The sequence below is a fragment of the Ambystoma mexicanum genome, chromosome 2p, assembly GCF_040938575.1.
Source record: "Ambystoma mexicanum isolate Mex_15411 chromosome 2p, UKY_AmexF1_1, whole genome shotgun sequence".
Lineage (NCBI taxonomy): Eukaryota > Metazoa > Chordata > Amphibia > Caudata > Ambystomatidae > Ambystoma > Ambystoma mexicanum.
The window spans coordinates 1,181,202,519-1,181,222,302 of record NC_090923.1 but is presented as its reverse complement, the minus strand read 5'-3'; the positions used below and the strand labels follow the sequence as shown (position 1 = coordinate 1,181,222,302).

General features: G+C 49.5%; 1 protein-coding gene across 9 annotated transcripts in view; it reads right to left on the bottom strand.

Annotated features, from left to right (window-relative positions):
• ATP2B3 (ATPase plasma membrane Ca2+ transporting 3) overlaps positions 1 to 16,697 on the bottom strand; it is a 1,317,805-nt gene extending 1,301,108 nt beyond the window's left edge. For 3 of the 9 annotated variants that reach the window (XR_011302158.1, XM_069645358.1, XM_069645359.1), the window contains exon 1: positions 16,419 to 16,695. The gene's annotated coding sequence lies outside the window, so the exon portion shown is untranslated. Of the gene's footprint in view, positions 1 to 16,418 lie in introns of all 9 variants that reach the window. The other 6 variants (XR_011302157.1, XM_069645357.1, XR_011302159.1 and 3 more) reach the window with 5 other exon arrangements.
• Between the last annotated feature and the right edge of the window lie 3,087 nt (positions 16,698 to 19,784).

The window sequence follows — 19,784 nt, the reverse complement described above, 5'->3', positions numbered from 1 at the left end:
CCTAACTAGGGCCCAAGTGGACTGAGGTGGCAGTTCAGGATCAACAGTACCTGGATTCAGTTATTGGTGGGTACCGAGTATGGGCAAATGAGGTCGCTCTGTGCAGCAGAAGGGGTGCTCCCAATTACGCAGGTCAGAGCGTTCCCAGGATTGCTTCACAGTTGAGCCAGGCCGAGTCCGACTTTAGCCACTTGGAGGGGTCGATGAGTGGCGCTCCAGTGGTTTGAGTCGGCGTGCAACAGTCGTCAACGTGGTGGCTTTGGGGGTGCCGATGTGCAGGTTGATGAGGTGGCCGTTCAGGGGCTAGCTGGGCTCACCCATGGTTGTAACCCCTGGTCAGAGTCGGTGTGTGACTCACCAGTGATTCGGCTCAGGCCCCAGTGATTCGGGCCTAGCAGGTGACAGGCTTAGCTAGGGCACGATGCAGCATCAAGCTGGTCCAAAGTGCAAGCGAATGTTCGACTTGGTGGAGGAATGCAAAAGCCAGTGCCTTCCCCCTCATTCATGGTGCAATATACACGTAGCAACCAGTTCGGTAGAACCAAAAGATTTGGCTGGTCTGGCCCTGCAGCTGCTGTGAAGCCTGTTCAGGGGCACTTGAGGACAGAATGGTTCCGGGCAGGGTCTACTCTCCCAGCTTCAAGAGATTCTGGTGCAGCGTGCTAGCTCCTGGTCCACCCCATACGCTTACAGGTCACTCCAGATGTGCCCTGGGAGGGGTTAAGGGGGCAGACCTTCCTTCCGCCTTGGACTGCTCCTTCTTCAACAAAAGCTGAGGGTTTTGGAAAGCACAACTTCCCAAATGAAGACCAGTGAGTTATTGTCAGGTGAATCTTCATGTCTTAAGAGGATCTGAGAGGATCTAAGAAAATAAATCTAAAGAAGGGGTGGAAGACCTCTTCTTTCAAAGGCAAAAGTCCCCAGATGATGGGACTTAAGCTAGCCTACTTAGTGGTCCGATCCCTGTTCTTGAGTGGAGTGGACTTTGCCCTTCCGAAGTTACACCCAAAGTGCTTCGCTCCAGCGGAAGTGGAGGGGACAGGAAAGAGAGAGATGGAGAGAAACAAGATCGTGGAAGTCTCCTTCCATTGACCAGGGCCTCCTGCTCGCTCAAATCCTACCTCCTTCCCTTTCCACTGAGAACAAATGCCCTTAGAGATGCAGCACTCTGGTGTGAGGGTATCCCTTTTGAATGGGTATGTTCCTTTTTTGACCCGGAGCCAGGACAGCTGCCTCTGGTGGAGGGTGTTACATGCCTTCACAAAGAGAACAAAGAATAGACCCGGTCCTCCAGGTTCCTGTCCTGCCATTGGGCAGTCTCCACCCGGCACTCCAGAATACACGTCACCTTCCACAGCAGGGCTGGCACATGTGCAATATCAATTGGGATGTGGTGGCCATAATCACATGTAGTACTATGCACCATGCCTGAACTAAGGCACAGCTTTATTTAGAGTTTACCCTGCCACATGCATGGGTTATTCATGATCATCGTAGCTTTGGTACGAGGCATATCTTTCTTAAATGCCACACGTGCACAGCAGGTGTCAGGTGGGCATCTTATGACCTTTGAATCTGCTCTACAAGCGCTGCGGATCAGGCTACTGATGCAGCAAGGCACAAGTACACTATGCTTTTTGCATGGAGCTGACAAAAAGAGGAACCTGGTTGGAGATGGAATTACCCGTATCATTTTATGTCTTAACAAAAAACGCCAGGGCTTTGCACACCTGCCAGATGGCAATTCCTCACACTGTATACATTCCAATATGTGACATACGTCTTGCTCAAGAATGGATTAAAAAAACAGGGAGTTGATCAAAAGGGGGCACATCATATAAAAGATACATCTCAAAGAAAGCACACATTAAAGAAGAGAAGAAGATTGCAATTATTAGGGGGCTTTGAGAAATGAGAACATCACTTCACATTGCACATTTTGCATATACTAGTAGATGGGTAACACTGAGAAATGTAACAACCATCATTTATCTTGCATTGCTGTTCTTGCATTAATATATTATATATTTCTGTTCCTGTATTAATATATTCCCCAAAGAATGAATTGCCATGCACAAACCGGGCCTTTTAGAGGTTCAGTTGATCTGATCTGAGCTGGGTTGCAATACCTCATGAGCACACTATGCATTCACATTATCTGTTTAAGTCTTTAAAAAAAAGTGGTGTAATAACTGCTTTGCTGGGTAGCCAGGTGAACTCCCCTCCCACAGTGCATGCAGACAAATAGATACCCACTTGCCCTGCCTGTTATCACTCTCCATTTGTTGGCAGCCATCACCTTAGCTAAGTCCTTATTGAGATTTACAAGGTGCTAATGGCTTGGGTGTGAATTGCCTTGTGTATAAGTATTAGGCATTTGTATGCACTGTTATCGGATGTCCAGGTTCTCACACTACTTTGCGCACGCTACCATCAATAGCCAGTTAATACCTTTGCAGCAGTGCCTGGCAAGTGCCTATAAAAGAGCCCAAACTGTTGGCATTGCCAATGCTTGTTTTTATATCTTTCTAGTACCTGACTGTTGTTCTCGCTCTGGCGCCAGCAGTGAGCAGCATGTGTCCAATCAGCAAACTGATTGGTTGCCATATGGTGGGGGCTGCGTGGCACGGAGGAGCAATGAGTCCAGACAGGAAGAAATTCCATCTGAGGAGGGACACACAGCTTGATGGTGTTTGGCTATTTGCCCACACATTAACTACCCATGGCTATGCTAAGCCCTATGGCCAGTTCCTGTTCCTATTCCTCTTTTAATCAAGCCGTACCATCAAACTTTACTTTTAAAGTGCTTACCAGTGTTTTTTCAAAGCAGTCTTCTAAGAGTTAATGACTTAATTTGAGTTTTAAACACGCTACTGGTGTAATAAAAATGTTTACCAGGTCTGCCTTCAGCCTCTCGATGTATGAGTACTATGTGTGCCCTTCACTGAAGTTCTGTTAAAAACAAGAACTGGCAAAGATAACAGCTTTGGCTTGTTTATAAGTAGTAGGCATTTGCAAGGCGCCCTATTAGATTCCCAGGTACTCGCACCATGAATACACCTTTTCCATGCACCAACATAGTGGTAGTGCCTGGTCAAAAGAGGGAAACAGCTGTCAAATAGTACCTTGGCATCCTAAAACAGTACCTATATGAGAGCCAACGTGTTTGGCTTTACCAATGCTCGTTTTTACTGGAATTCAGCACAAGGATTACATGCAAGGACACACTTACAAACCAAGTGGCTGAAGGCACAACTGATGAAGACATTTGTTTATTCCGCAATGAGCTGGTTTACACGTGCCATTAGGCCATTATCCCTGACATCCCCTTTAAAGGAAACAGCGCTAGCTCAAACAGATCCCAGGGATGCATTCTTTCAGGGGGAGCAGGTAGTGGGGCAGGAATGGCTATAGGGACTAGTATGGCCATGATATGATATGATAAGTTATTTATAACGTGCTTAATACCCAGGGGTTTCTAAGCGTGGACCTGGAGATCAAACCTGTGTTGCTCGTGTCATTTTGCTTCCAAGGCGAGCACGTTCCTCCTGTGCTATCCTACCGAGAGGTGGCTGATAACCTCCATGGTGGATAACGGTTGGGGAAAAAACCCAAGCAACACCCTCATGTTATGTGTCGCTCCTCACATGCCATTTCTCGCCTATCTTCACTTCCCATGCCAATAGCTTGAGCTTATAGGCAGCGCTTTTAGGGCCGCCTAACAAGCAATACTATCAAACCGAGGGGAGGGAATTCTATTGGAAGTCTTTTTTTCTGCCTGATGCCCAAAGGGGCATCCCAGTGTCCCTTGCAGTCAATAGCAGAGTCAGGCTGGCATGGGTCGATATCAGATGTAGTGGCCAGGATGAGGACAGATGTCAAGCGAGGGCGCTTCCAGCCTCTTGGCTGCGTGATTGGTAATACAGTTGTTTCCTAGATGGAGCGGACGAAGCAGAGAAAGGGGCAAAAGGTGCATTACTAGGACATCAAATATTTGTTATAGGAAAAAGAAAAACAGCAAAACACTCTTATCAGTCAAAGAATGGTGCGGTTAGTGCAAAAATGTGGACTTGTGTTACAAAGGACAACCAACCTGGGCATGAGCGAGGGTGGCAGATGTGCCAAGAGCAAGGCGATGGCAGGGCGCACACAGCAGAGTAAAGAGCGCAGAGAAAGGATGAGAAAAACACGCATTGTTACTACATTGGCTATAGGAGGAGGCGTAAGGGTAGCTGGTGGCTGGAGGATGAATCGGTCAAGGGCTGTACTTGTATTTTTTAAATGAAACAGGATAGATACCATTTCTCTATTGATGCATATCGGCAGTTCCGTGGCAGAAAGTGTGAGGAATTCGATTATCCGCACGGTGGGCTCACCTGGGCTTTTTGGACATTTTATATGAAAGTGAATGAGGGTAGATGTGTGGGGCTAATCCGCACACATATTCCTATGCTCACCGCACGACCTACACATAGACCTGTGTACTCTGGATGGACACAACATACAGGCGCATTACCCCCTGTGCTATTTAGTTGGGATATGACAGCCAGGAGTCCACCATTTCAGCTAAGAACGGGAGGGCCAAACAATCACCCTGCCATGGCAAACTTAATTAAATAACAAAGGCTCCATGGATCCACCCTGTCCTTTTGTTTAGCTTTGTAGCTGGTGGCAGTGTTCACATACTAATCATAGTTTAATTCAAACAGGCCCACCTGGGGCCTGGCGGCAGAGTCTAGCAAAGGAGACAGGAAACCCCAACACTCTTTTATATGCACTGTTTCAGCCTGAAGCCAGCTTCCGCCCTTTGTATCGATTGACAGTGAAATATCATTTCTGGGACTGCACGTATTACAGTAGTCATTCCCACAGGGAGACCTGCGACGAATCAACTTAAGGTGCACCAGTGGTCCAGCGTTGAATATCGGTTTCTAAACCATCAATCAGCCCCACACCTCTAGTACACCAGAACGGATCCAAACAGATTGGAAACACAAGTAAATTATAAACCTCCTTGTCCAATTTTGGTAACGTGGACGGAACAGCAGGCTTATCTACGCAAGGTTGTGGATCATTGGTTAGTTGCAACACAGCGAAAATACAATTATTACCCAATGATGAAAGGGACTGTCCAGTCAAAGTTGCATAGAAATATCTACTTTATTATTATTACAACGGACAGTTCGAGCACACTACAAAATACAACCCACCCTGTAAAGGAAAACAGAGGACAGACAGTTTCACAAAGGAAAGGGATGCATTCTGGATACTGATAGTAGGGGAGTAGTCGGTAAAGCAATCAATCTTAACTGTTCAAGGTTATTTGGTTTCAGCACCAAGGGGGAAAGGGGTCGTCAATGTCACTAGGGGCCTTCTGAGAAGGACCAGGGGGACAGAACCACAATGTACCTGTTGCTTGAGATGATCTTGATGCTTGACAGCATCGAATCAGTTCCAGGATGCTTTGCAGCTCCTGCGACAGAGTTCAAGATGGGAGACTGCTGTGGGTATGAGGCGGAAGGCATTCCGGCAAGCGAGGCTGGATGGACGTCTAAATGATGGCCTACACAGCGGCTCAGTGTCAAGAATCATTGTCTCTATGCTGGATGGCAGATCTGGAACGCTGTTTGAGGTGTCTCGGCCGACTTTAGTGATGGCAGCATGACAGCAGCTGTCATGGGTTGAGGGCTCGACTGCCTCAAAAATGTCCTTAAATCATGGATGCCGGTTGATGCTTGTCGTGGCCCTCCTCCTAGCTTCTTTACAGGGCTCGTGTCATCCTTTAAGGCGAACAGTCCAAAGCTGAGGAGAGTGTTTGCAGGCAATGACCATGTCCTTTGTTCAGAGAATCTGTGGCACTTCCCACCTAGGAAGCTTGCTGGCAGAACCTAGAAGGGCATGCTCTGTGCTGGCCAGGCACCAGTTCTGGAGCTGCTGGATGGATGCCCTGAGTCCGATATCTTCTTCTGTTCCCTGGGAGATGTTTAGGGGAGGTGTCTTGCATAACCTCTTGGAAATTCTGGCCTGCCTTCACTGGTGAAAGCTGTAAGGCAGACTGTACCTTCAGCCAGAGTCCAAATGAGTCCTTCTTACTCCTTTCAAAGTCACCGGATGATCTCCTAAGTGAGGGGATCAGCCCTCATTTAAAGCCAAATGGGCCCCAAAGATTGGTGCAGGCTAAGCATACCTTAATGAACCAACCCTGGCTCCCCAACAACAATCTTCTGTTATGCGTGAGGTCATAACCAGAGTGCTTTTCAACAGGAAAGGTAAGGGGTCTGTCTGTCTGTAACCTGTCTGTTGTGGATCAAAGTGTCTCTCTGGTTAATTGAGCTCTCTGTGGCTCCTGATCAAAGCACAGGTCTCCCTTGCAGTTTGTGGTGAGAACATACTTTCTGTCTCCATCAATTCACATACTTCTTCCCTCTAAAAGTGGGTCTCCCTGCAGGGTTTGCCTACTGTAAACAGTTGTCCAAGACATGCCATTCACTGCTCTTCATACAGAGGGCTGGGAGCTAGCTTCAAGTTGACAAATTGCATATGAAAGAGGGGTTGGGTTTCCTGTCCCCTTTTGTCAGTTCTGCAAAAAAGCCCCTTCACAGGCCTGCTTCAATTAACTCTCATCAATAAGTGCTGCCACCAGCACAACTTAGATAATATAGAGGGGGCGGATCCATAGAGCCTTTGATATTTTATTTAGGCTGGCTATGGCCGGAGGAAGGTGTTGCCTTCCCCCTTCCTGAGATGCTTTGATGTACCCATGGCTGACACATTCCAGCTAAATGTGACATGGGGGGACTGTGCCTGCAGACTGTGTCGCCCCCCCCAGAGTGCACATGACTATGTGTTTGTTGTGCAGTGAGCAGAGGAAAATGTGTGCGGATTAGCCCCACACAATTTCTGAGGTTGATGATCTATTATTCATTTTAGTTACAAAACCTCAAAAAAGCCCAGGCGAGCACACACTTCCGATGCGGATGTTTGAATTCCTCACAAGACCCCATTCAGAAGGTACAAGTATGTGGATTGATGGCGCCAGAATGGCTGGTCGCAGCAGCTTCAAGGGAGACCTGTTGCTTTAATCAGGGACTACAGAGAACCACAATCTCCTGTATGCATGAGGTCATAACCTGATTGTTTTGCAACAGAAAAAGTAAAGGGGTGAAAACATGTAATACTAAGTCCCACCCATCTTCCTGTCTATTGTAGATAAAAGAATCTCTCTGGTTAATGGAGCTCTCTGTGGTTCCTGATTAAAGCAGTACGTCTCCATTGAAGCTGGGCAGGACCAGACTTTCAGTCTCCCTCAAATCACATAATCCTACCTTCTGAATGGGGTCCCCTGCTGGGATTAATACTGTAACACACAGTCCCAGACATGATATTTCACTCTCTATTGATACTAAGGACGTGAGCTGGCATCAGGTTGACGCAGTGCATTTCAAAGGTTGTTGGGGTTTCCTGTTTCCTTTGTTAGCCTCTGCAGCCAGGTCCCATGTGGGCCTGCTTGAATTAAAAAATCTGTTTAGACCCTAAATTATAGGGTTCCAGCTTCTTTACGGCCACATGACTGTGTAAGCCTCTTTTTCAATGATGCCCTAGTTCCTTTCCCTTTTTTGTCAATTGCCTACTAATTTAGGCGACAGGTTGCTCTACCCCTTGAGAGTTCAGTTGAGCTAGCACTGCTCCAATCCCAAAATCACAGACGTCTGTCTGGATTATGAACTCCTGACCATAGTCTGTCACTTTCAGAGATGGGGCCCTGTACAAACCATCCTTTAAATCCTGACAAGAGGTTTGACAGGATACCAAGTTACCTTCTTCACCATTTACCTGGAAGTTACATCATTCAGGGGCATGACAATGGTGCCATACCCCTTGATGAACAGCCAGTAGTACCTGGTGAGACCAGGAAAGGCTCTCACTTGTGTCTGTGTGGTGGGGATGTCCCAATCCTTCACAGCCTGTACCTTCCCTTCGAGAGGTTGTTCCTTACTTCCACATACGAGCGGGCCTAGGTAAGTCATGGTGCCATGTGCTATCTGGCACTTTGTAGCCTTGATAGTCAGACCTGCATTCTGCACTGACTGAAGCACTCGTTTCAGGTGGGATAAGTGATCCACCCAGGTGTGGCTGAACACAGCAATGTCATCTAAATAAATAGGCGACACTGACGTTTTTCAAACCAGACAAAACCTGGTTAACCATCGGCTGAAATGTTGCTGGGGCAATTTTTCAATTCAAAGGGCATCACAGTGAACTAATAATGTCCTTTTGGGGTTGAGAATGCTGAACTATCTCTTACTCCATTTGTCTAGCCAACCTGCCAGTACCCTGCTTTGAGGTTGAAGGTACTCCTGTACATGGCAGTGCCAAGCTTGTCAATGAGCTCATCTGCCCGAGGAATGCGGTGAGCATCTGTCTTTGTGACAGAACTGAGCCCCCTGCAGTCTACACAAAAGCAGACTTCAGTCTTTCCACCATTGGTCTTTTTAGGGACCAGTACCACTGGGCTAGCCCAGGGGCTGTAGGATTGCTCTTTCACTCCTAGCAACATAATCTTAAAAACGTCCTTGATGGTGTCCCTGGCCCTAGGGGACATTCAGTGAATCCTATTCTTTAACAGCTTTCGGTCGCCAATGTCCACATCATGTGTGCACCAATCTGCGTGACCGAGAGTCCGTGAAAACAGACAGGGAAAGCGACAGTCTGTCAGTTGCAGTTCTGACAGGTCTGTTGCAAAGCGGACACGTTCAACTGACCCATCTGCGGCTTCAGTGTGCAGGAGATCTGGGAGGGAATTGGTCTCCTCCTCAGTCTCTCCATCAGTCACTAATGCTATGACCAAATCATCCTGGCTATAATGGGGTTTTAGCTGGTTCACATGAAAGACCCTGCACACCTGTTTAGGTCCTTTCACGTCAATGAGATTATTCACCTCACTGACTTTTTCCAGCACACAGTAAGATTCAGTCCACGTGTCCTGGAGGGTACTGGGTTTGAAATGCTCCATAATCCACACTAACTGGCCTCGAAAATAGACTGTCACTGTGGCCTTCTGGTTGTGCCAGTGCTACATCAAGCCTTTAAGTTTTTCATTGACTGTTCCATGTACGTTGCCATTCTAGACCGAATGCCAAGTCCATAGTCCACTACATCTTGTGTAGGGGATGAGGGGTTTCCTTCCCATCCCTCTTTCACTAGACTGAGGAGACCTTGCACAGGATTTCCAAACAGAAGCTCAAAGGGGGTAAACCCTGCTCCGTTCCGTGGCACCACCCTGTAGGCGAACCGAAGGCATGGCAGGAGAATGTCCCACTTTCTCCTCAGGTGCCCTTCCAAGCCACCTATCATGCCTTTCAGGGTCTTGTTGAACCCCTCAACAAGCCCATTTGTTTTTGGGTGGAAGGATGTAGAGAACCGGTAGGTGACTCTGCACTCTTCCCACATAGCCTTCATATACGCTGATTTGAAGTTTTATCCCCTGTCAGAAACGACTTCTTTGGGGAATCCAACACAGGAGAATATCCCAATCAGACCCTTTGCAATCACATTGGCTTAGATGCTCCTCACAAGGGCCTCAGCGTACCTTGTGGTGTGGGCTACCACCACCAAGATGTATCTGTTCCCAAGCTGGTTTGAGGATCCAAAGGACCCACAATGTCCATGCCTATTCTCTCAAAAGGCCGCCCAACCATGGGCAGGGGAATTAAGGGGGTCTTTGTGGCACCACCTGACTTGCTAGAAGCTTGACAAGTCAGGGAGGACAAGACAAATTCCTTAACCTTTATGCCGAACTGCGACCAGTAAAAGTGTCTAGACAACCAGTATGATGTCTTATTCACTGCCAAGTGACCCACTAAAGGAATTTGTTGACCCAAGTCCAAAATAAACGTTCTGTGCCACTGGGGAATCACCAACCTTCTGGTGCCCTCGTCTTCAGAGTGTTTTGGCTCACTGTACAGGAGTCTATCTTCCCAGTACACTTTGAACAGGCTAGGGGCCTCGCCCTTAGCCTGCTCCTCCACCTGCTTCTGGAGGTTCGCCAGAGTGGGACACTCTTTCTGGGCTTTAAAGAAGTCAGTCTGATCTGGGCCCTCAGCTGATGCAAACTCATCCTGCTTGGGCAGGCCTTCAGATCTGAGCTCACCTGGTCCTCCACCTCAGGTTCCTGTGCTACGCCAGGCAACTCTGAAGTCACTGAGTCCCCTGCTACCAAAGTAGGGTCCTCAGTGGCTATTGGCCCCTCTCCTGAAGGAGAAGGCGACTCAGCAGACTGTGGAACTGGACTAAGGGCTATGGGCCATGTCGGTCCCTCCCTCAAGCCCTCTAAAAGCATACCAGGCCCTAAAGGTCTGAGAATGTTCAATCTGGTGATATCTTTGGCCCTCGATCGGGTAGCCACTGCGACCTTCTCGGGATCAGGAAGATCATTACCCAACAGACATGGGACAGGGATGGAGTCTTTCACTGCTACGTGGCAGTGGGTCATTTCACCTCACCAGCTGAACTCTACCATCGCCAAGGGGCACTTACTCTTTCCGTCAAACCCACTGACACTACAATCAGGCCCATCAATATACTGGCCTGGCTGTGCCCACTGACGGGTGACAGCAGTGAGGCTAGCTGTGGTGGATCAGACCACAGGAGTTGTGTCCATTGATATGCACATGCTCTAGATAAAGTTGAGTATTATTGGGAACTGGGATCTCTTTTGAAGGCCTGGCACCATTCCCACTCAGTGGAACCAATCCACATTCGGCCACTCCTTGGCACAGTGGGAAGTTCTCCTCCAGGAGTCCAAAATTCACTATGGCTTGCTTGGGTAAGCCCTTTCAAGCAGGATCCCCTTTCCTATGGCCCAGCTCCTTACACATGAAACAACCTTTGGGTGATGAGAATGCAGGTGTCCCATTGTTAGAGGTGCCTGCGCTCTTCTTTTCCGTGTGTAAAGTTAAACTAAAGTTTTGGAATTTCCCTTCAGTTTTTTGGGGAACTGACTTTGAAGAAGAGTGGGTTGGACATTTTTCCTTCCCATGTTTGTTAACTGTTTTGTCTGAAGATTTCTCTTCTGGTTTAGGTGTGCTCTTCTGAGCTTTTTTCTGGACTCAAGTACTTACAAAGCTGTCGGCAGCCTTTGCAAGCTCCCTAGGATCTGTAATAGTCTTGTCCACTAGATTCTGGTGCAGGTCAACCTCACAATTCTTCAATATATGCTCACACGCAATCATATAGTACATCCCTTTAAATGTAACATAATATAGTATACAGGTGTACTCCAGTGTTTTAAAAAGAATACTGCTCAGTTTTACATATAATAAATCAGGGGTTACGGGGAGAAAGTAGCAGCCCTGGCACTGGGCTGTAGACTAACAGAATCCAACAAATTCAATCTCACACATTTTTTTGTAAAACAAATTATTAGAAAACACAGTTTTCAAATAGAAATGTTTTGTAACAATCAATGATCTACATATAGATCACAATTTCATGAAATCCAATAAGTCCAATCAATCTATGCTCTATGTGTTTCGGGACCATCGTCCCTTCTTCAGGAGCTCAATTTTGAAATATGTAGTGTCCTTCAGCCTCTACGGCATTCAACAGGGTCTGGCATGGGTCCAGAGAATATTATCGTATCGTATCAACCCGACACATTTTCCGGATGTTGATCTACCATCTTTCAATTTCTTTTAAAGTTTCAAAAAAGCCCAGGTGAGCGCGCACACCCACCGTGCAGATGGTTGAATTCCTCACAGTGGCAGAAGCAGTTGCTATCAAAAGTTACTAAACGAACGTTTCATTTTCAGTCACACACACACTTACCCCATTGCTTTTTCAATGCATGTTTGTATTGTGTATACAATGGGCCTGATTTACATAAAGGTTTTCATTGGGGCTTTCCCATGTTAAAACATTTTTGTAAATCAGGCCCAGAGTGTGTGTGTGCCTGCAGACCGTGTGCCGAATCAGGTACTGTGCGCATGCGTTGCTTGATTACAATGCTGGGAACGTGTGCATCACCTCTCCAGTCCTTTGACCAAAGAAACTGACATCCGCCTATCCTCGCGCCCCAGGGGCGGGGCCCATTCTAGGTTCCCTCTGCCCGCCAATCGGCTCCTGAATGAAGAGCAGAGAATACAAATGTCATCGATTTTTAAAAAAAATCATTAATGCAAATCAAGAAATTGACATTGACTTTGGATTCTCAGGCAGGGGTCAGGACAGGAGAGGGCTGCCCCAGACCATTTGCGGTGTTTGGTTAAAGGCCCCAGGTTATGTCCCGCCCCGTGAAACGTCATGGAATAAGTCTGCTATAGTCCCGGAGCCGAGGCTTACTTGGTCATGCCAGAAGTGGGGAATTCGCTACAATGTGACCACGAGTCTTCACAGATTGTGCGAAGAAATAATACACAATATTGTCAATTCACACTACCTACACAATATTGTCAATTCACACTTCCTTTTGCACTGTGCCGTGTTCTTTTTCATAGCTATGTGACCCTTTTTAATGCACCAACGCTAAAATGTTTTTTTTGTTATTAAGCCTGTTTGCAGTCCTGGGGGTGTCGCTTTACCTCTGAGGAAGAATCTGTGTTGTTGCATAGCGCTTCATGATGGATTCCTCGTGCTTCAAAGTGCTTAAAAAAAGAGTTGGTATTACCCCATTTAAAGGTATTCAATGTATCGATCTCGGCGTGGTAAAGGGCTGAGCCAGCCCAGGATTCCAACTGGAAATGCGCAGGTAAGAGACCCGCGCTTAACCTCTGGGCTATCCACCCAGACAGACGTCATTTTGTATACGACTTTCATATCTGCAGCGGTAATAGCATCGGGTAAACTTGCACCTGTCTAGAGCACGTAACGGACATTTTGCACTGGTGCAAGTGCCGTTTGGCACGGTATTGGCACATGAACAAAAAATGACCCTGTGGCAAACGAGTACCTTTTCAATGCGTGATTTCATCAGGACAAGTGTATCCCTCGTGCAAATCGTCTGTTATGCAGGTCCTGGCATTGACTTGTGCTGGTGTTTACGCAGACTCCCAAATAAGTGAGGGAACGGACCTCCACAGTTTTCTCTCCTCGCAGGTTCCATGCATACGCCCTGATTTATTTTACTCGATCAATGTGTTTGTGTGCGTGAAAACAATAGCAAAGCAATGTGCAAACTGCGTTGCGATTCCCACAGATGAAAAAACTGAATTACTGCCTGATTGCAACTAACGGGTACTCCCCATTCCTAAGTCCCAAGTCACTGTCACAGGGCCCGATTCATGGGATTTTTTTGCACGGTGCCTTTTCACTGGTGCAAAATGGCTTTGCACTGCCGAAATACACTTTGCGCTGCTCCATCAATCAGACTGTTTTTGGGCATGGCAAAGTCACTTTGCACAGTGCAAAAACTCCATGAATCCGGCCCTTGATTAGGAAGTGGTATAACCGCGTGCTGTAATACCGTCAGCACCACTTCTGCCCTGCTACAATTGGATACTCTCCCCGCTCACGTGCGTTGGGGTAGTAGTTCATGTCAGGTCCGGTCATCTGGGGGGGGGTGTGGTGAAACAGGTGGGGTTCAGAAATGCCCGTTTTACGTCCAAACTGGTTTCCCAGTGCGCATGCAGTAACGGGGCGGGCCCTCCAGTTATCCCCGTAGGACCCCATGCACACTGCATGCCTTCATGCAAAGATGAACATGCAAGGAGTGACTTCATCAAGAACGAGAGGAGCGCACTCCCGGGACGCGTCCTCGGCGCGCAGCCGCCGCAACGGACGCTACCGCGCAGAGTAGACCCTGCAGCCCCCCCCCCCCCCCCCACCTCCCCTGCGCAAAACTAAGCACGCACTAGAAGGTGGTCATGGTTAAGTGGAGAAAAATGCACGTAAATTATCACCCATGGGCTATCAAGTCGTTAAAAAAGTGTGTGTGGAGGGGGGGGGGGGCTCATTAACAGACCAATTGAATGTGGTGACACCAGAAAAAATAAGCATAGCAAGGTGCCCTCTCAAAAAAGTGGGAGGACTCCGTCCACCCGCGTGTACCTTCAACTTGAGCCCTTGATAGTTCCCATCCAATTCACAAGCCATGGCCTGGAGCAGTGCTTTCTGGGCGGGGGGGGGGGGGGGGGCGCTGGGGCTACAGAAGACGGCTGAGAGGGCCGAGGCGCCTGCTGCAGGCGTCTGCTGGTGGCCCGAAGGTCACCGCCTGGAAGCATGCCTGGAGCTTCCGAACGCGATCACACCAGGCGCCTTGGTCCAGGGATTGCAACAGGTGCGCCAAGAGGCCCGTTGCGCAGCGCTACTCGTGCATGCCCATCATTATTCGCTGCAGTGGGCACGGGGCAGACCTTAGGCACACTGCAGGCCTGTCACTGCGATCTCCACATGCTGCTGATGGTGGGGAGGGATTGGGGGTGGGGTCACTTGTGTTCATGCTGCATTATTTTGGGTGGCAGGCTGTGCGTGTTTTTGGATGTGGACTTCCTTCGCCTCCATGCAGAGTGTCCCCCCTCTCTCTCTCTTTCTCTGTGCGGCAGGTGAGCGAGAATAACCCGCGGGCGCCTGCCGACCCCTGGCCGATACGCGGACGCGCTGCACAAGGCGGGCCCTGCCTGCCTCGGAATCTGTGTAGAAAGGAAGGAGGGGTGGGGCCCTGGGGAGGATGAAGGGTGCAGAGGGGAGAGGACAGGCAAAGAGGGGCCCAAACGCGGAGTCAAATGAAGAAAGAGGAGCGAGACCACGGGTGTGTGTGTCTGTGTGCCAGAGGCAGCAACAGAGGGAGAACGGGGGTGAGAGAGAAAGAGACGGACGAGATCAGGAAAGAGGGGCGACAGATGGAGAGAAAGGGACGGGAGGGAAAGAAGGGCTTGGGGGAGAGAGCCTGACGCAGGACCACGGAGACGGTGCACTCTCTCTGCGCCCTCGGATGCCAGTCCGCGAGAGTGCCATCATCTCCATGCCATCCTCCTATCCCACCCGACCCCCACAACCCGCCAATCCCCCCAGCAGACGCACGGCGGTCCCCTCAACATCAGCCTGCCAATTGACACCTCTGCCCCTCTGCCCCATTCCGTCCTCGAGACACCCCACTGCCAGTCCCCGGCCTCGGCCAATCAGGCGGCCCTGTCGGCGGCGATGCTGCGCGCGGTCCCTCCCCCTACCCTGCAGTTGAATAAAAAAAAAAGAAAAAAAAAGACATTGCAATGCAGCACTCCCACAGCCTTGGCGAGGGGGGCGGGAAATCAAGGCAGGTGTGTGCTTTAGCACCCCCATCGGCTCATCGGCCCTCTTGCGACCCGCCAGCAATGCGGGTGGCAGGTGGAAGTCGGCCTGCAGTTATTTGCGACCTTCCGCTGATGGAAGTATTCTGCCAGAATAGTGCCGACCTCCCCGCTCGCTCCTCGCCGATCTCAGAAGCGCACATGAGAACGGGGTCTGGGTGGGGGACGCGGGGCGTCCGCGGGGCCCCCTCTGCCGGAGACGCAGCGGACTGTGAAGGTCCTTTGGCGGAGGGAGAGGGCACTGCGGTGCTGCCGCTGCCCCCAGCGTGGCGCGCGCGCCCCCCTCCTCTCCCCGCCGGCAGGGAGAGGACACCCCAGCACAGGTCCCGGGTGCTCCGGCTATTCGGACCAGGGGAGGAGAGGGAAGGGGAGCGGGGAGGCCGGGGGGAACGGCCACCCCGCAGCCTCTACCCTGCAGGCAGAGGAGCGAGCGCACAGAAGGGCCTCCGGACCCTCCGGCTCCGCCGTCCGATACCCCCATTGCACACACTGCATTCCCGAGCCAGGCGCCTCACACCATCGGCCTCAGGGGGTCCGGCATTCACACGCTGCACCCCCCTCCACCCCCCAGAATATGGCGCTGCACATGCTCTGCATCCTCAAATCACACACTGCGCACTCTCTCTGCATCCGGCACTGCACCTCTCCGCATCCCCGGAAACCGGCTAAGGTGTTGCACCCCCTCTTTACCGCCAAACCCAGCGGAGCAGCTCTCGGCACCCCTGGAACCGCACCAGCTCTAATGGCTGGAGCACCCAGTCCGCAGCGCTTGCGTCCTGTGACCCGTCATTTGCGCCCTCTCCACTAGCGCGTTCCACACCACCCACAGACCCTGCACCATTGTCGTCAAACCACCACCGAGAGCGCTGCATCTCTTTCCCCGCATCAATGAAACCGTGCTTTCTGTGTGTGTGTGTGTTTTTTTCTTCTGCTGGTTCGCTTCCCCGCCCCTCCTATTCGAAAACCCCGATGCCGTCCTAAGATGTCACCTTCAAAGGACGAGGAGCCTGGCATCCCAGTGCGGCATCCCCGGAAACGTGACGGGGCTGAGGCCCCATCAGCGCCGAGACCCCCCGCCCGCATCCCTCGGTCAGGGCGGCAATGCTACAGCAAGGCGGCGCAGGGTCGTGTACTCACCGCTCCATGGCAGGGCGCGGCGTGCTCCGGTGCGTCGGCAGGTGCTGCCCGGCTACCGCTCGGAGGAGGACCGCGGGAGGACGGGGAGGGAGCGGGGCGATGCTCGCGGGAGGACGGGGAGGGAGCGGGGCGATGCTCGCGGGCTACATGGCACATGGACGGAGGCGCTAGACCGCACTGTGCTTCGTCTGCGGGTCTGAGCATCCCGGGAGGGGGAGGGGGCGGGATGGGCCAGAGGAAGGAGGCGCGGGGAATGCGATGATAAACCCTTCCCTAAAAAAAATATATATACATACAGCGCCCTCCTCCCTCTGGGCGGCGCAAGCACCTGTTCTGACGCTGCAAGGGGGCAGGGGGGGGGGGCAGTCTCCGCCTGAGCAGAGGTGTGGAAAGGGAAACGGGCGCCTCCCGGAAGGTTGTTGGTCAGGTGGCAACAAATAGTTCTCGCCGTTGGACCCTTCTCAGACGACGGATGGTACCGTCCAAGCCTGCTCCACCACCGGGGGCAGGAGGTTGTCATTGAGTCCTACCTGCAGTGGTAGGGATGTGCCCCCACTTCCGCCACCAGGAGCAAGCACAGCCACTACTATGATCGCATCCCTAAAAACCATGTGCACGAAAACCACCACGACCATCAGCCACACCATCAAACCCACCTCCATCACAACCAATAGGACCACTACCAAAACCTCTCTCACCACCAACCACCCTATCTTCTGCATCCTCGTCATCACCCTAACCCCCCCCCCAAACGATCATCACAGACATCATCAGCACCTCCAACCACATCGCGGCTAACAAAAACCAGTGCAAGCCTCACCATCATCTTGACCACACCATCCAACACCACTACAATCACATCCATTACCACCATCACCGGCGCCCCCACCAAACCCACCGCCGTACTAGGAACAATACCAAAACCTCCCTGAACACCTCCAACCATACCTTCCATATCCTGGACTCAATCATCACCAAAGCCTCCCCCAAATGATCACCATCAAAACCACCTCATTAACCATTACCATCACCACCCACATCACCATGAACACCTCCATCAACACCATAACTAAACACACTCCCTCAGAAGAATCACCATCGTCTTTACCACACACACCACCTCTACTACAATCATATCCATTACCACATCGCCGGCATCACAATAATACTCATCGCCATCACAACATTAGGACCACTACCAAAACCTCTATCACCACCAACATCCATGCCGCCATCATCACCAAAGCCTTCCCCAAACGATCATCATCAAAACCACCCCAATCACCATTATCATCATCCCAACACCGCCATGAACACCTCCATCAACACAACAAACGAAAAAACATCACAAGCATCACCATCATCATTACCACACAAGCCACCTCTATCACCTCCACTACAATACATTATACCAAGAAACCACCACCACCATCCTCACCAATGTCTGCTCCATCATCACTATCACCACCACAAAGGAAATGGCATCACGACCACCAGAAATACCCTAACCACAATCATTACAGACACCAAAATCGCATCCATTGCCACCATCATCAGCATCACCACCAAAGCCATCATCACCTTCACAACCATCAATACCTCCGTCAGACCCATCACCACCACCATAATCGTTCCAAAATCACTTCCTCACAAACAGGCCATCAATATTAAAATCACCAGACCCTCACCACTCCCATTATCATCACTAAAGTCAACACCGTGATCACTGCCAACACCACACTTATCACCATCATGGCCATTTTACCCACCAAAATCATATCCAACCCCACCTCTAAAAATCAAATTAAGCATTACAGCCATTAACACAAAATTACCTTCCTCACTGAGCTTGGAACGTGCATCTGTTACTGGATGGGATTACACCAGAACAATTCTGAGTCCAACTAACCAGACAAACTCAAGAAGATGGCAAGTTCATTTTTATTAACAATTATCTAAAACAGGGAGGTTACAACTAACATCAATGGACATACGCTCAGTCTCCCAGTGATTTCCACAAAAAATACAATTTTAATACCTCTTTATCCGTTGGAGTGACGTCATACTACGTGGCAATAGTAAAACCTATCAGGAGTCGGGATTGGTTAAGGGAAACATCTACATATACAATTATATAGGAGCTAGGATTGTTATTGGCTGTCCTTTATCAGGTAGACAACTTATGGCTACCTCTACAAACATGTAATTTCAGAAAAAAACAGATAAACAGTGTTTTATTGGTCTCTCAAGCTGTAAGGTCCTTTGTTATACGGACTAATACACTTTGATAGTTCACTTGATTCTTTACTCCGTCATTTTTCCTCTAGGATCCATATATTATCTTCATTCAGTAACCGGGATGTCATGCACACTTTATTATGACGTAATCAGTTCATTTTCTTAGCTCTTTCTAATATTCCTTCAGGGAGTTTCTCCTGAAGACTGTAAACTCGAGGATTACATCCGATATGGTCGTCTTAAAGGATACCGTCTTCCATATGCTCGCTGTGTTATTGGTACAGTAGCTGAAGTTAGACAGGGCATGGTTTAATGACTCCAATACATGGGAGGTAGGACCGTAGGATCTCCTGGGGATGTATACATCTGCTCCTCTACACCTCCCTATCTGGTCGAGTCCTCAACCACTTCCTTTAGTGTTTCTGCTTCTTTGGATCTTTTCATGAAGAAAGGTTTCTTGGGTATCCATATATTCATCACCCCCCTCATGATGCCCACATTTTTATTGTGTTCATCCACACTCCAGATCATGTAATTGCATTCTCCACTTGGGTTACAGAAGACCCAACATACCACGTAATTATTGTGATCCTTTGGATACCAGAATTGTGTTCCCTCAGGTGCCACAATACTTGCTTTTATGTGGACTCTGTTGGCACTATCGGTCAGCAGATTGTCTTCTGGTACACCCTTTGTGTCAATCATGATCTTCAGTCCCACTGCTTTCTTTGCCGTTTTCTGGCATTGTCCAATTATTATCCTTACGATGTAGAATCCAAACATTATTATCACCAATATTGGCACAAGGAACTTGAATACATTTGCCATCCAAGAAGGAATCCATGAAAACAGGAGTGAGAACCAACTGTCATCTTCAATGGCCCTTGTCTATTCCTCTTTTACATGTAGTTCTGTCAACATTGAAATAGCATCCTTCAAAGTCCCTTTCTCTCCGTCGTGAGATGGTATGAATACACAAAATGATGGCCCAATCTTGGTGCAAACACCTCCTTCCATTCCTGTAATCATGTCGAGGACATACCTATTCTGGAGTGTCATCAACCTTATGGCCCTCACCTCTTCCTTTATAGCGTTAAATCTTTTATAGTGGCATTCATTGTTGGGAGC